This window comes from Trachypithecus francoisi, unplaced genomic scaffold (genome assembly GCF_009764315.1).
Source record: "Trachypithecus francoisi isolate TF-2019V2 unplaced genomic scaffold, Tfra_2.0 Lachesis_group3, whole genome shotgun sequence".
Lineage (NCBI taxonomy): Eukaryota > Metazoa > Chordata > Mammalia > Primates > Cercopithecidae > Trachypithecus > Trachypithecus francoisi.
Genome location: NW_022681468.1, coordinates 86,219,847 through 86,233,952, shown reverse-complemented (window position 1 = coordinate 86,233,952; position 14,106 = coordinate 86,219,847). Strand labels below are relative to the sequence as shown.

Here is a 14,106-nt window from a genome sequence, read left to right as displayed (position 1 = left end):
TCAACAGCCCTTCATGCTAAAAACGCTCAATAAATTCGGTATTGTTCGAACGTACCTCAAAATAATAAGAGCTATTTATGACAAACCCACAGCCAATATCATACTGAATGGGCAAAAACTGGAAAAATTCCCTTTGAAAACTGGCACAAGACAGGGATGCCCTCTCTCACCACTCTTATTCAACATAGTGTTGGAAGTTCTGGCTAGGGCAATCAGGCAAGAGAAAGAAATCAAGGGCATTCAGTTAGGAAAAGAAGAAGTCAAATTGTCCCTGTTTGCAGATGACATGATTGTATATTTAGAAAACCCCATTGTCTCAGCACAAAATCTCCTTAAGCTGATAAGCAACTTCAGCAAACTCTCAGGATACAAAATTAATGTGCAAAAATCACAAGCATTCTTATACACCAGTAACAGACAAACAGAGAGCCAAATCAAGAATGAACTTCCATTCACAATTGCTTCAAAGAGAATAAAATACCTAGGAATCCAACTTACAAGGGATGTAAAGGACCTCTTCAAGGAGAACTACAAACCACTGCTCAGTGAAATCAAAGAGGACACAAACAAATGGAAGAACATACCATGCTCATGGATAGGAAGAATCAATATCGTGAAAATGGCCATACTGCCCAAGGTGATTTATAGATTCAATGCCATCCCCATCAAGCTACCAATGACTTTCTTCACAGAATTGGAAAAAACGGCTTTAAAGTTCATATGGAACCAAAAAAGAGCCCGCATTGCCAAGACAATCCTAAGTCAAAAGGACAAAGCTGGAGGCGTCATGCTACCTGACTTCAAACTATACTACAAGCTACAGTAACCAAAACAGCATGGTACTGGTACCACAACAGAGATATAGACCAATGGAACAGAACAGAGTCCTCACAAATAATACCACACATCTACAGCCATCTGATCTTTGACAAACCTGAGAGAAACAAGAAATGGGGAAAGGATTCCCTATTTAATAAATGGTGCTGGGAAAATTGGCTAGCCGTAAGTAGAAAGCTGAAACTGGATCCTTTCCTTACTCCTTATACGAAGATTAATTCAAGGTGGATTAGAGACTTAAATTTAGACCTAATACCATAAAAACCCTAGAAGAAAATCTAGGTAGTACCATTCAGGACATAGGCATGGGCAAGGACTTCATGTCTAAAACACCAAAAGCAACGGCAGCAAAAGCCAAAATTGACAAATGGGATCTCATTAAACTAAAAAGCTTCTGCACAGCAAAAGAAACTACCACCAGAGTGAACAGGCAACCTACAGAATGGGAGAAAATTTTTGCAATCTACTCATCTGACAAAGGGCTAATATTCAGAATCTACAAAGAACTCAAACAAATATACAAGAAAAAAACAAACAACCCAATCAAAAAGTAGGCAAAGGATATGAACAGACATTTCTCAAAAGAAGACATTCATACAGCCAACAGACACATGAAAAAATGCTCATCATCACTCACCATCAGAGAAATGCAAATCAAAACCACAATGAGATACCATCTCACACCAGTTAGAATGGCAATCATTAAAAAGTCAGGAAACAACAGGTGTTGGAGAGGATGTGGAGAAATAGGAACACTTCTACACTGTTGGTGGGATTGTAAACTAGTTCAACCATTATGGAAAACAGTATGGCGATTCCTCAAGGATCTAGAACTAGATGTACCATATGACCCAGCCATCCCACTACTGGGTATATACCCAAAGGATTATAATTATTCTACTACAAAGACACATGCACACGTATGTTTATTGCGGCACTATTCACAATAGCAAAGACTTGGAATCACCCAAATGTCCATCTGTGACAGACTGGGTTAAGAAAATGTGGCACATATACACCATGGAATACTATGCAGCCATAAAAAAGGATGAGTTTGCATCCTTTGTAGGGACATGGATGCAGCTGGAAACCATCATTCTTAGCAAACTATCACAAGAACAGAAAACCAAACACCGCATGTTCTCACTCATAGGTGGGAACTGAACAATGAGATCACTTGGACTCGGGAAGGGGAACATCACACACTGGGGCCTATCATGGGGAGGGGGGAGGGGGGAGGGATTGCATTGGCAGTTATACATGATATAAATGATGAATTGATGGGTGCTGACGAGTTGATGGGTGCAGCACACCAACATGGCACAAGTATACATATGTAACAAACCTGCACGTTATGCACATGTACCCTAGAACTTAAAGTATAATAAAAAAAAGACCTAAAATATAAATATTTTACATAATTTTGAGGGCATATACATCACCTAACATAAAAGTTATTATGCCAAGGCCGGTTTCAATATGAATAAGGCAGTTATTAGGAATTTTGCTGTCACCTGATAATGGTCTGGAGTCAGGTTCATCTTTCTGTTCTTTGATTCTCTAGGATTAAACAATTGTACAATATTCTTTCAGTCTTGTTCCCCTTTCAATTTACGAGAACAACTAGTAATAATAATAACATAATCAATCAATATATAATGAGTTCTGACCATATGTAGACATTCTTACTAGAGCTTTATAAGTATTATTTTGTTTAGTTTTTCCAAAAACCCTGTGATATGGGTTCTATTATTGTTCTCATTGTACAGACAAAGAGGTATTGAGAGGTTGTCATTTGCCCTCTGGTATATGGTAGAGCTGAGCCATGATAAGACCATTTGACTACAGAGTCCACAGTTTGGACTTCTCCATTCTACTCTCCTCAATCATCTGGGCTTACACATTGCCTTAAAATGCTATTCACCTCCCACTAGTAGACATTGAGAGACTCTACAATTAGATATTTGGGTGATCTATTGATGCTTAGTGGAAGGCCTAAATGGTAAGATGCCTACATTTCCAGGCACATAATAGCACACAGCAAATAATTGTTGAATTAATAAATAGATAATAACAATAAATGAAGAAATACTAAAATATCCAAAAATCACTAGCAGTTTTTTATTAGAGGAACATCCTCCAGGAGATTTTTCTCTAAATCTGGAGTAAATATTATGATGGCATGCTGGTGTCTCTCTAATAATACCTTCTAGTTTCTAGGACTTTTAGAGGCAGAAATTTGGCAATGGGTGGGTAGGGTTTCCTGGTTTATATTGGCCCAGTTACAATGTCTACTTTAGAGCTAGGCTATAAATGTGCTTATCTTTAGTTCCCATGATGTGTCTTGGAAATATGAAGTAAATAATTCTCCCATGATTTCATGAATCAGGCTTGTCTTTGTCTCCTATGAGTTATTTCAGTACCTGAGAGGGCCATAAGATCTGTACAGAACAAGAAAATCCATCCCAAATGTCTATGAGACCCAAGGCAAGAGTACAAATGAAGCCCATGTAACATATGACTAAAAGCTACACAGCAAGCTAACAAAATGTAAATAAAATATCTTCTCATAGCCTCATAACTACTAGAAGGCCAGTTTCCAATCCAAAATCCCCAGGCTCCTTAAATTTCTGCACCAGAATGTGTCATCATGAACAGAGCAGGACTTTGACTGTAAGACCTTCAGTCCACCTCTTCTGTAGTTCCAAACCCCACCATAAGGGGTCTCTCATGTATGAATGTGGACCCTGCTGCCCACGTGTGGAGGCTTTGTCCACACGTTTTGCACACAGGGCCCCTCAATACCTCTGCAGTCTAGGGATGCACACATGATATGGTCCACTCTCAGGAGGAAAGACCCAGAGAAGAGGCTCAGGCAAGCTGTGAAAGTGGGCTCATGGTATCTGAACAGGAAATTCTGGAAGACTAGGTACCTAGATAATAACAATCATGTGGAGGGGCGGAGCAAGATGGCCGAATAGGAACAGCTCCAGTCTCCAACTCCCAGCGCGAGCGACACAGAAGACCGGTGATTTCTGCATTTTCAACTGAGGTACTGGGGTCATCTCTCTAGGGAGTGCCGGACAATCGGTGCGGGTCAGCTGCTGCAGCCTGACCAGCGTGAGCTGAAGCAGGGCGAGGCATCGCCTCACCTGGAAGCGCAAGGGGGAAGGAAATCCCTTTTCCTAGCCAGGGGAACTGAGACACACAACACCTGGAAAATCGGGTAACTCCCACCCCAATACTGCGCTTTAAGGAAACAGGCACACCAGGAGAATATATCCCACACCTGGCCGGGAGGGTCCCACGCCCACGGAGCCTCCCTCACTGCTAACACAGCCGTCTGCGGCGATCTATCCGCAAGGCAGCAGCGAGGCTGGGGGAGGGGCGCCCGCCATTGCTGAGGCTTAAGTAGGTAAACAAAGCCGCTGGGAAGCTCGAACTGGGTGGAGCTCACAGCAGCTCAAGGAAGCCTGCCTGTCTCTGTAGACTCTACCTCTGCGGACAGCGCACAGCTGCAGTCCATTAGGGGAAAGAGCGGGGCCGCTGCAGACCCGAACGACTCTGTCTGACAGCTTTGGGGAGAGCCGTGGATCTCCTAACGCGGAGGTTGAGATCTGAGAACGGACAGACTGCCTGCTCAGGTGGGTCCCTGACCCCTGAGTAGCCTAGCTGGGAGACATCCCCCACTAGGGGCAGTCTGATACCCCACACCTCACAGGGTGGCATCACCCCTGAGAGGAAACTTCCAAAGAAGAATCAGACAGGTACACTCGCTGTTCAGCAATATTCTATCTTCGGCAACCTCTGCTGCTGATACCCAGGCAAACAGGGTCTGGAGTGGACCTCAAGCAATCTCTAACAGACCAACAGACAGTCCTTCTGACTGTCAGACGGAAAACTATCAAACAGGAAGGACACCTATACCAAAACCCCATCAGTACGTCACCATCATCAAAGTCCAGAGACAGATAAAACCACAAAGATGGGGAAGAAGCAGGGCAGAAAAGCTGGAAATTCAAAAAATAAGAGCGCATCTCCCCCTGCAAAGGAGCGCAGCCCATCGCCAGCAACGGATCAAAGCTGGTCAGAGAATGACTTTGACGAGATGAGAGAAGAAGGCTTCAGTCCATCAAACCTCTCAGAGCTAAAGGAGGAATTACGTACCCAGCGCAAAGAAACTAAAAATCTTGAAAAAAGAGTGGAAGAATTGACAGCTAGACTAATTAATGCAGAGAAGATCATAAACGAAATGACAGAGATGAAAACCATGACACGAGAAATACGTGACAAATGCACAAGCTTCGGTAACCGACTCGATCAACTGGAGGAAAGAGTATCAGCGATTGAGGATCAAATGAATGAAATGAAGCGAGAAAGAGAACCAAAAGAAAAAAGAAGAAAAAGAAATGAACAAAGCCTGCAAGAAGTATGGGATTATGTAAAAAGACCAAATCTACGTCTGATTGGGGTGCCTGAAAGTGAGGGGGAAAATGGAACCAAGTTGGAAAACACTCTTCAGGATATCATCCAGGAGAACTTCCCCAACCTAGTAGGGCAGGCCAACATTCAAACTCAGGAAATACAGAGAACGCCACAAAGATACTCCTCCAGAAGAGCAACTCCAAGACACATAATTGCCAGATTCACCAAAGTTGAAATGAAGGAAAAAATCTTAAGGGCAGCCAGAGAGAAAGGTCGGGTTACCCACAAAGGGAAGCCCATCAGAATAACAGCAGACCTCTCGGCAGAAACTCTACAAGCCAGAAGAGAGTGGGGGCCAATATTCAACGTTCTTAAAGAAAAGAATTTTCAACCCAGAATTTCATATCCAGCCAAACTAAGCTTCATCAGTGAAGGAGAAATAAAATCCTTTACAGATAAGCAAATGCTTAGATTTTTTGTCACCACCAGGCCTGCCTTACAAGAGACCCTGAAGGAAGCCCTAAACATGGAAAGGAACAACCGGTACCAGCCATTGCAAAAACATGCCAAAATGTAAAGACCATCGAGGCTAGGAAGAAACTGCATCAACTAACGAGCAAAATAACCAGTTAATATCATAATGACAGGATCAAGTTCACACATAACAATATTAACCTTAAATGTCAATGGACTAAATGTCCAATTAAAAGACACAGACTGGCAAACTGGATCAAGAGTCAAGACCCATCAGTCTGCTGTATTCAGGAGACCCATCTCACATGCAGAGACATACATAGGCTCAAAATAAAGGGATGGAGGAAGATCTACCAAGCAAATGGAGAACAAAAAAAAGCAGGGGTTGCAATCCTAGTCTCTGATAAAACAGACTTTAAACCATCAAAGATCAAAAGAGACAAAGAAGGCCATTACATAATGGTAAAGGGATCAATTCAACAGGAAGAGCTAACTCTCCTAAATATATATGCACCCAATACAGGAGCACCCAGATTCATAAAGCAAGTCCTTAGAGACCTACAAAGAGACTTAGACTCCCATACAATAATCATGGGAGACTTCAACACTCCACTGTCAACATTAGACAGATCAACCAGACAGAAAGTTAACAAGGATATCCAGGAATTGAACTCATCTCTGCACCAAGCGGACCTAATAGACATCTATAGAACTCTCCACCCCAAATCAACAGAATATACATTCTTCTCAGCACCACATCGCACTTATTCCAAAATTGACCACATAATTGGAAGTAAAGCACTCCTCAGCAAATGTACAAGAACTGAAATTATAACAAACTGTCTCTCAGACCACAGTGCAATCAAACTAGAACTCAGGACTAAGAAACTCAATCAAAACCGCTCAACTACATGGAAACTGAACAACCTGCTCCTGAATGACTACTGGGTACATAACGAAATGAAAGCAGAAATAAAGATGTTCTTTGAAACCAATGAGAACAAAGATACAACATACCAGAATCTCTGGGACACATTTAAAGCAGTGTGTAGAGGGAAATTTCTAGCACTAAATGCCCACAAGAGAAAGCAGGAGAGATCTAAAATTGACACTCTAACATCACAATTAAAAGAACTAGAGAGGCAAGAGCAAACACATTCAAAAGCTAGCAGAAGGCAAGAAATAAGTAAGATCAGAGCAGAACTGAAGGAGATAGAGACACAAAAAACCCTTCAAAAAATCAATGAATCCAGGAGTTGGTTTTTTGAAAAGATCAACAAATTGTCAGACCGCTAGCAAGACTAATAAGAAGAAAAGAGAGAAGAATCAAATAGACGCAATAAAAAATGATAAAGGGGATATCACCACCGACCCCACAGAAATACAAACAACCATCAGAGAATACTATAAATGCCTCTACGCAAATCAACTAGAAAATCTAGAAGAAATGGATAATTTCCTGGACACTTACACTCTCCCAAGACTAAACCAGGAAGAAGTTGAATCCCTGAATAGACCAATAGCAGGCTCTGAAATTGAGGCAACAATTAATAGCCTACCCACCAAAAAAAGTCCAGGACCAGATGGATTCACAGCTGAATTCTACCAGAGGTACAAGGAGGAGCTGGTACCATTCCTTCTGAAACTATTCCAATCATAGAAAAAGAGGGAATCCTCCCTAACTCATTTTATGAGGCCAACATCATCCTGATACCAAAGCCTGGCAGAGACACAACAAAAAAAGAGAATTTTAGACCAATATCCCTGATGAACATCGATGCAAAAACCCTCAATAAAATACTGGCAAACCGGATTCAGCAGCACATCAAAAAGCTTATCCACCATGATCAAGTGGGCTTCATCCCTGGGATGCAAGGCTGGTTCAACATTCGCAAATCAATAACGTAATCCAGCATATAAACAGAACCAAAGACAAGAACCACATAATTATCTCAATAGATGCAGAAAAGGCTTTTGACAAAATTCAACAGCCCTTTATGCTAAAAACGCTCAATAAATTTGGTATTGATGGAACGTACCTCAAAATAATAAGAGCTATTTATGACAAACCCACAGCTAATATCATACTGAATGGGCAAAAACTGGAAAAATTCCCTTTGAAAACTGGCACAAGACAGGGATGCCCTCTCTCACCACTCCTATTCAACATAGTGTTGGAAGTTCTGGCTAGGGCAATCAGGCAAGAGAAAGAAATCAAGGGTATCCAGTTAGGAAAAGAAGAAGTCAAATTGTCCCTGTTTGCAGATGACATGATTGTATATTTAGAAAACCCCATCGTCTCAGCCCAAAATCTCCTTAAGCTGATAAGCAACTTCAGCAAAGTCTCAGGATACAAAATTAATGTGCAAAAATCACAAGCATTCTTATACACCAGTAACAGACAAGCAGAGAGCCAAATCAGGAATGAACTTCCATTCACAGTTGCTTCAAAGAGAATCAAATACCTAGGAATCCAGCTTACAAGGATGTAAAGGACCTCTTCAAGGAGAACTACAAACCACTGCTCAGTGAAATCAAAGAGGACACAAACAAATGGAAGAACATACCATGCTCATGGATAGGAAGAATCAATATCGTGAAAATGGCCATACTGCCCAAGGTGATTTATAGATTCAATGCCATCCCCATCAAGCTACCAATGACTTTCTTCACAGAATTGGAAAAAACGGCTTTAAAGTTCATATGGAACCAAAAAAGAGCCCGCATTGCCAAGACAATCCTAAGTCAAAAGGACAAAGCTGGAGGCGTCACGCTACCTGACTTCAAACTATACTACAAGGCTACAGTAACCAAAACAGCATGGTACTGGTACCACAACAGAGATATAGACCAATGGAACAGAACAGAGTCCTCACAAATAATACACACATCTACAGCCATCTGATCTTTGACAACCTGAGAGAAACAAGAAATGGGGAAAGGATTCCCTATTTAATAAATGGTGCTGGGAAAATTGGCTAGCCATAAGTAGAAAGCTGAAACTGGATCCTTTCCTTACCCCTTATACGAAAATAATTCAAGATGGATTAGAGACTTAAATGTTAGACCTAATACCATAAAAACCCTAGAAGAAAATCTAGGTAGTACCATTCAGGACATAGGCATGGGCAAGGACTTCATGTCTAAAACACCAAAAGCAACGGCAGCAAAAGCAAAAATTGACACATGGGATCTCATTAAACTAAAGAGCTTTTGCACAGCTAAAGAAACTACCATCAGAGTGAACAGGCAACCTACAGAATGGGAAAAATTTTTGCAACCTACTCATCTGACAAAGGCTAATATCCAGAATCTACAAAGAACTCAAACAAATATACAAGAAAAAAACAAACAACCAATCAAAAAGTAGGCAAAGGATATGAACAGACATTTCTCAAAAGAAGACATTCATACAGCCAACAGACACATGAAAAAATGCTCATCATCACTCACCATCAGAGAAATGCAAATCAAAACCACAATGAGATACCATCTCACACCAGTTAGAATGGCAATCATTAAAAAGTCAGGAAACAACAGGTGTTGGAGAGGATGTGGAGAAATAGGAACACTTCTACACTGTTGGTGGGATTGTAAACTAGTTCAACCATTATGGAAAACAGTATGGCGATTCCTCAAGGATCTAGAACTAGATGTACCATATGACCCAGCCATCCCACTACTGGGTATATACCCAAAGGATTATAAATATTCTACTACAAAGACACATGCACACGTATGTTTATTGCGGCACTATTCACAATAGCAAAGACTTGGAATCAACCCAAATGTCCATCTGTGACAGACTGGGTTAAGAAAATGTGGCACATATACACCATGGAATACTATGCAGCCATAAAAAAGGATGAGTTTGCATCCTTTGTAGGGACATGGATGCAGCTGGAAACCATCATTCTTAGCAAACTATCACAAGAACAGAAAACCAAACACCGCATGTTCTCACTCATAGGTGGGAACTGAACAATGAGATCACTTGGACTCGGGAAGGGGAACATCACACACTGGGGCCTATCATGGGGAGGGGGAGGGGGGAGGGATTGCATTGGCAGTTATACATGATATAAATGATGAATTGATGGGTGCTGACGAGTTGATGGGTGCAGCACACCAACATGGCACAAGTATACATATGTAACAAACCTGCACGTTATGCACATGTACCCTAGAACTTAAAGTATAATAAAAAAAAGACCTAAAAATAATATTTTACATAATTTTGAGGGCATATACATCACCTAACATAAAAGTTATTATGCCAAGGCCGGTTTCAATATGAATAAGGCAGTTATTAGGAATTTTGCTGTCACCTGATAATGGTCTGGAGTCAGGTTCATCTTTGTTCTTTGATTCTCTAGGATAAACAATTGTACAATATTCTTTCAGTCTTGTTCCCCTTTCAATTTACGAGAACAACTAGTAATAATAATAACATAATCAATCAATATATAATGAGTTCTGACCATATGTAGACATTCTACTAGAGCTTATAAGTATTATTTTGTTTAGTTTTCCCAAAACCCTGTGATATGGGTTCTATTATTGTTCTCATTGTACAGACAAAGAGGTATTGAGAGGTTGTCATTTGCCCTCTGGTATATGGTAGAGCTGAGCCATGATAAGACCATTTGACTACAGAGTCCACAGTTTGGAATCTCCATTCTACTCTCCTCAATCATCTGGGCTTACACATTGCCTTAAAATGCTATTCACTCCCACTAGTAGACTGAGAGACTTACAATTAGATATTTGGGTGATCTATTGATGCTTAGTGGAAGGCCTAAATGGTAAGATGCCTACATTTCCAGGCACATAATAGCACACAGCAAATAATGTTGAATTAAAAATAGATAATAACAATAAATGAAGAAATACTAAAATATCCAAAAATCACTAGCAGTTTTTTATTAGAGGAACATCCTCCAGGAGATATTTCTAAATCTGGAGTAAATATTATGATGGCATGCTGGGTCTCTCTAATAATACCTCTAGTTTCTAGGACTTTTAGAGGCAGAAATTTGCAATGGGTGGTAGGGTTTCCTGGTTTATATTGGCCCAGTTCAATGTCTACTTTAGAGCTAGGCTATAAATGTGCTTATCTTTAGTTCCCATGATGGTCTTGGAAATAGGAAGAAATAATTCCCATGATTTCATGAATCAGGCTTGTCTTTGTCTCTATGAGTTATTTCAGTACTGAAGGGCCTAAGATCTGTACAGAACAAGAAAATCCATCCCAAATGTCTATGAGACCCAAGGCAAGAGTACAAATGAAGCCCATGTAACATATGACTAAAAAAGTACACAGCAAGCTACACAAAAGTAAATAAAATATCTTCTCATAGCATCATAACTACTAGAAGCAGTTTTCAATCCAAAATCCCCAGGCTCCTTATTTTGCACCAGAATGTGTCATCGAACAGAGCAGGACTTTGACTGTAAGACCTTCGTCCACCTCTTCTGTAGTTCAAACCCCACAATAAGGGGTCTCATTTAGGAATGTGGACCCTGCTGCCCACGTGTGGAGGCTTTGTCCACAGGTTTTAGCCACACAGGGACCTCAATACTCTGCAGTCTAGGGAGCACACTGTTGGTCCTTCAGGAGGAAAGACCCAGAGAAGAGGATCAGGAAAGCTGTGAAGTGGGCTCATGGTATCTTGAACAGGAAATCTGGAAGACTAGGTTACCTAGATAATAACAATCATGTGGAGGGGCGGAGCAAGATGGCCGAATAGGAACAGCTCCAGTCTCCAACTCCCAGCGCGAGCGACACAGAAGACCGGTGATTTCTGCATTTTCAACTGAGGTACTGGGGTCATCTCTCTAGGGAGTGCCGGACAATCGGTGCTGGTCAGCTGCTGCAGCCTGACCAGCGTGAGCTGAAGCAGGGCGAGGCATCGCCTCACCTGGAAGCGCAAGGGGGAAGGAAATCCCTTTTCCTAGCCAGGGGAACTGAGACACACAACACCTGGAAAATCGGGTAACTCCCACCCCAATACTGCGCTTTAAGGAAACAGGCACACCAGGAGAATATATCCCACACCTGGCCGGGAGGGTCCCACGCCCACGGAGCCTCCCTCACTGCTAACACAGCGTCTGCGGCGATCTATCCGCAAGGCAGCAGCGAGGCTGGGGGAGGGGCGCCCGCCATTGCTGAGGCTTAAGTAGGTAAACAAAGCCGCTGGGAAGCTCGAACTGGGTGGAGCTCACAGCAGCTCAAGGAAGCCTGCCTGTCTCTGTAGACTCCACCTCTGGGGACAGCGCACAGCTGCAGTCCAATAGGGGAAGAGCGGGGGGCGCTGCAGACGCGAAACGACTCTGTCTGACAGCTTTGGGGAGAGCCGTGGATCTCCCAACGCGGAGGTTGAGATCTGAGAACGGACAGACTGCCTGCTCAGGTGGGTCCCTGACCCCTGAGTAGCCTAGCTGGGAGACATCCCCCACTAGGGGCAGTCTGACACCCCACACCTCACAGGGTGGAGTCACCCCTGAGAGGAAACTTCCAAAGAAAGAATCAGACAGGTACACTCGCTGTTCAGCAATATTCTATCTTCGGCAACCTCTGCTGCTGATACCCAGGCAAACAGGGTCTGGAGTGGACCTCAAGCAATCTCCAACAGACCAACAGACAGTCCTTCTGACTGTCAGACGGAAAACTATCAAACAGGAAGGACACCTATACCAAAACCCCATCAGTACGTCACCATCATCAAAGACCAGAGACAGATAAAACCACAAAGATGGGGAAAAAGCAGGGCAGAAAAGCTGGAAATTCAAAAAATAAGAGCGCATCTCCCCCTGCAAAGGAGCGCAGCCCATCGCCAGCAACGGATCAAAGCTGGTCAGAGAATGACTTTGACGAGATGAGAGAAGAAGGCTTCAGTCCATCAAACTCTCAGAGCTAAAGGAGGAATTACGTACCCAGCGCAAAGAAACTAAAAATCTTGAAAAAAGAGTGGAAGAATTGACAGCTAGACTAATTAATGCAGAGAAGATCATAAACGAAATGACAGAGATGAAAACCATGACACGAGAAATACGTGACAAATGCACAAGCTTCAGTAACCGACTCGATCAACTGGAAGAAAGAGTATCAGCGATTGAGGATCAAATGAATGAAATGAAGCGAGAAGAGAAACCAAAAGAAAAAAGAAGAAAAAGAAATGAACAAAGCCTGCAAGAAGTATGGGATTATGTAAAAAGACCAAATCTACGTCTGATTGGGGTGCCTGAAAGTGAGGGGGAAAATGGAACCAAGTTGGAAAACACTCTTCAGGATATCATCCAGGAGAACTTCCCCAACCTAGTAGGGCAGGCCAACATTCAAATTCAGGAAATACAGAGAACGCCACAAAGATACTCCTCCAGAAGAGCAACTCCAAGACACATAATTGCCAGATTCACCAAAGTTGAAATGAAGGAAAAAATCTTAAGGGCAGCCAGAGAGAAAGGTCGGGTTACCCACAAAGGGAAGCCCATCAGACTAACAGCAGATCTCTCGGCAGAAACTCTACAAGCCAGAAGAGAGTGGGGGCCAATATTCAACGTTCTTAAAGAAAAGAATTTTCAACCCAGAATTTCATATCCAGCCAAACTAAGTTTCATCAGTGAAGGAGAAATAAAATCCTTTACAGATAAGCAAATGCTTAGAGATTTTGTCACCACCAGGCCTGCCTTACAAGAGACCCTGAAGGAAGCCCTAAACATGGAAAGGAACAACCGGTACCAGCCATTGCAAAAACATGCCAAAATGTAAAGACCATCGAGGCTAGGAAGAAACTGCATCAACTAACGAGCAAAATAACCAGTTAATATCATAATGACAGGATCAAGTTCACACATAACAATATTAACCTTAAATGTCAATGGACTAAATGCTCCAATTAAAAGACACAGACTGGCAAACTGGATAAAGAGTCAAGACCCATCAGTCTGCTGTATTCAGGAGACCCATCTCACATGCAGAGACATACATAGGCTCAAAATAAAGGGATGGAGGAAGATCTACCAAGCAAATGGAGAACAAAAAAAAGCAGGGGTTGCAATCCTAGTCTCTGATAAAACAGACTTTAAACCATCAAAGATCAAAAGAGACAAAGAAGGCCATTACATAATGGTAAAGGGATCAATTCAACAGGAAGAGCTAACTCTCCTAAATATATATGCACCCAATACAGGAGCACCCAGATTCATAAAGCAAGTCCTTAGAGACCTACAAAGAGACTTAGACTCCCATACAATAATAATGGGAGACTTCAACACTCCACTGTCAACATTAGACAGATCAACGAGACAGAAAGTTAACAAGGATATCCAGGAATTGAACTCATCTCTGCACCAAGCGGACCTAATAGA

At 42.1% G+C, this 14,106-nt stretch overlaps 1 protein-coding gene across 1 annotated transcript in view; it reads right to left on the bottom strand.

Moving 5' to 3' along the window:
* Positions 1–14,106, bottom strand: part of LOC117070098 (olfactory receptor 4K2) — a 129,853-nt gene that overhangs the window by 71,757 nt on the left and 43,990 nt on the right. The window lies entirely within an intron of this gene.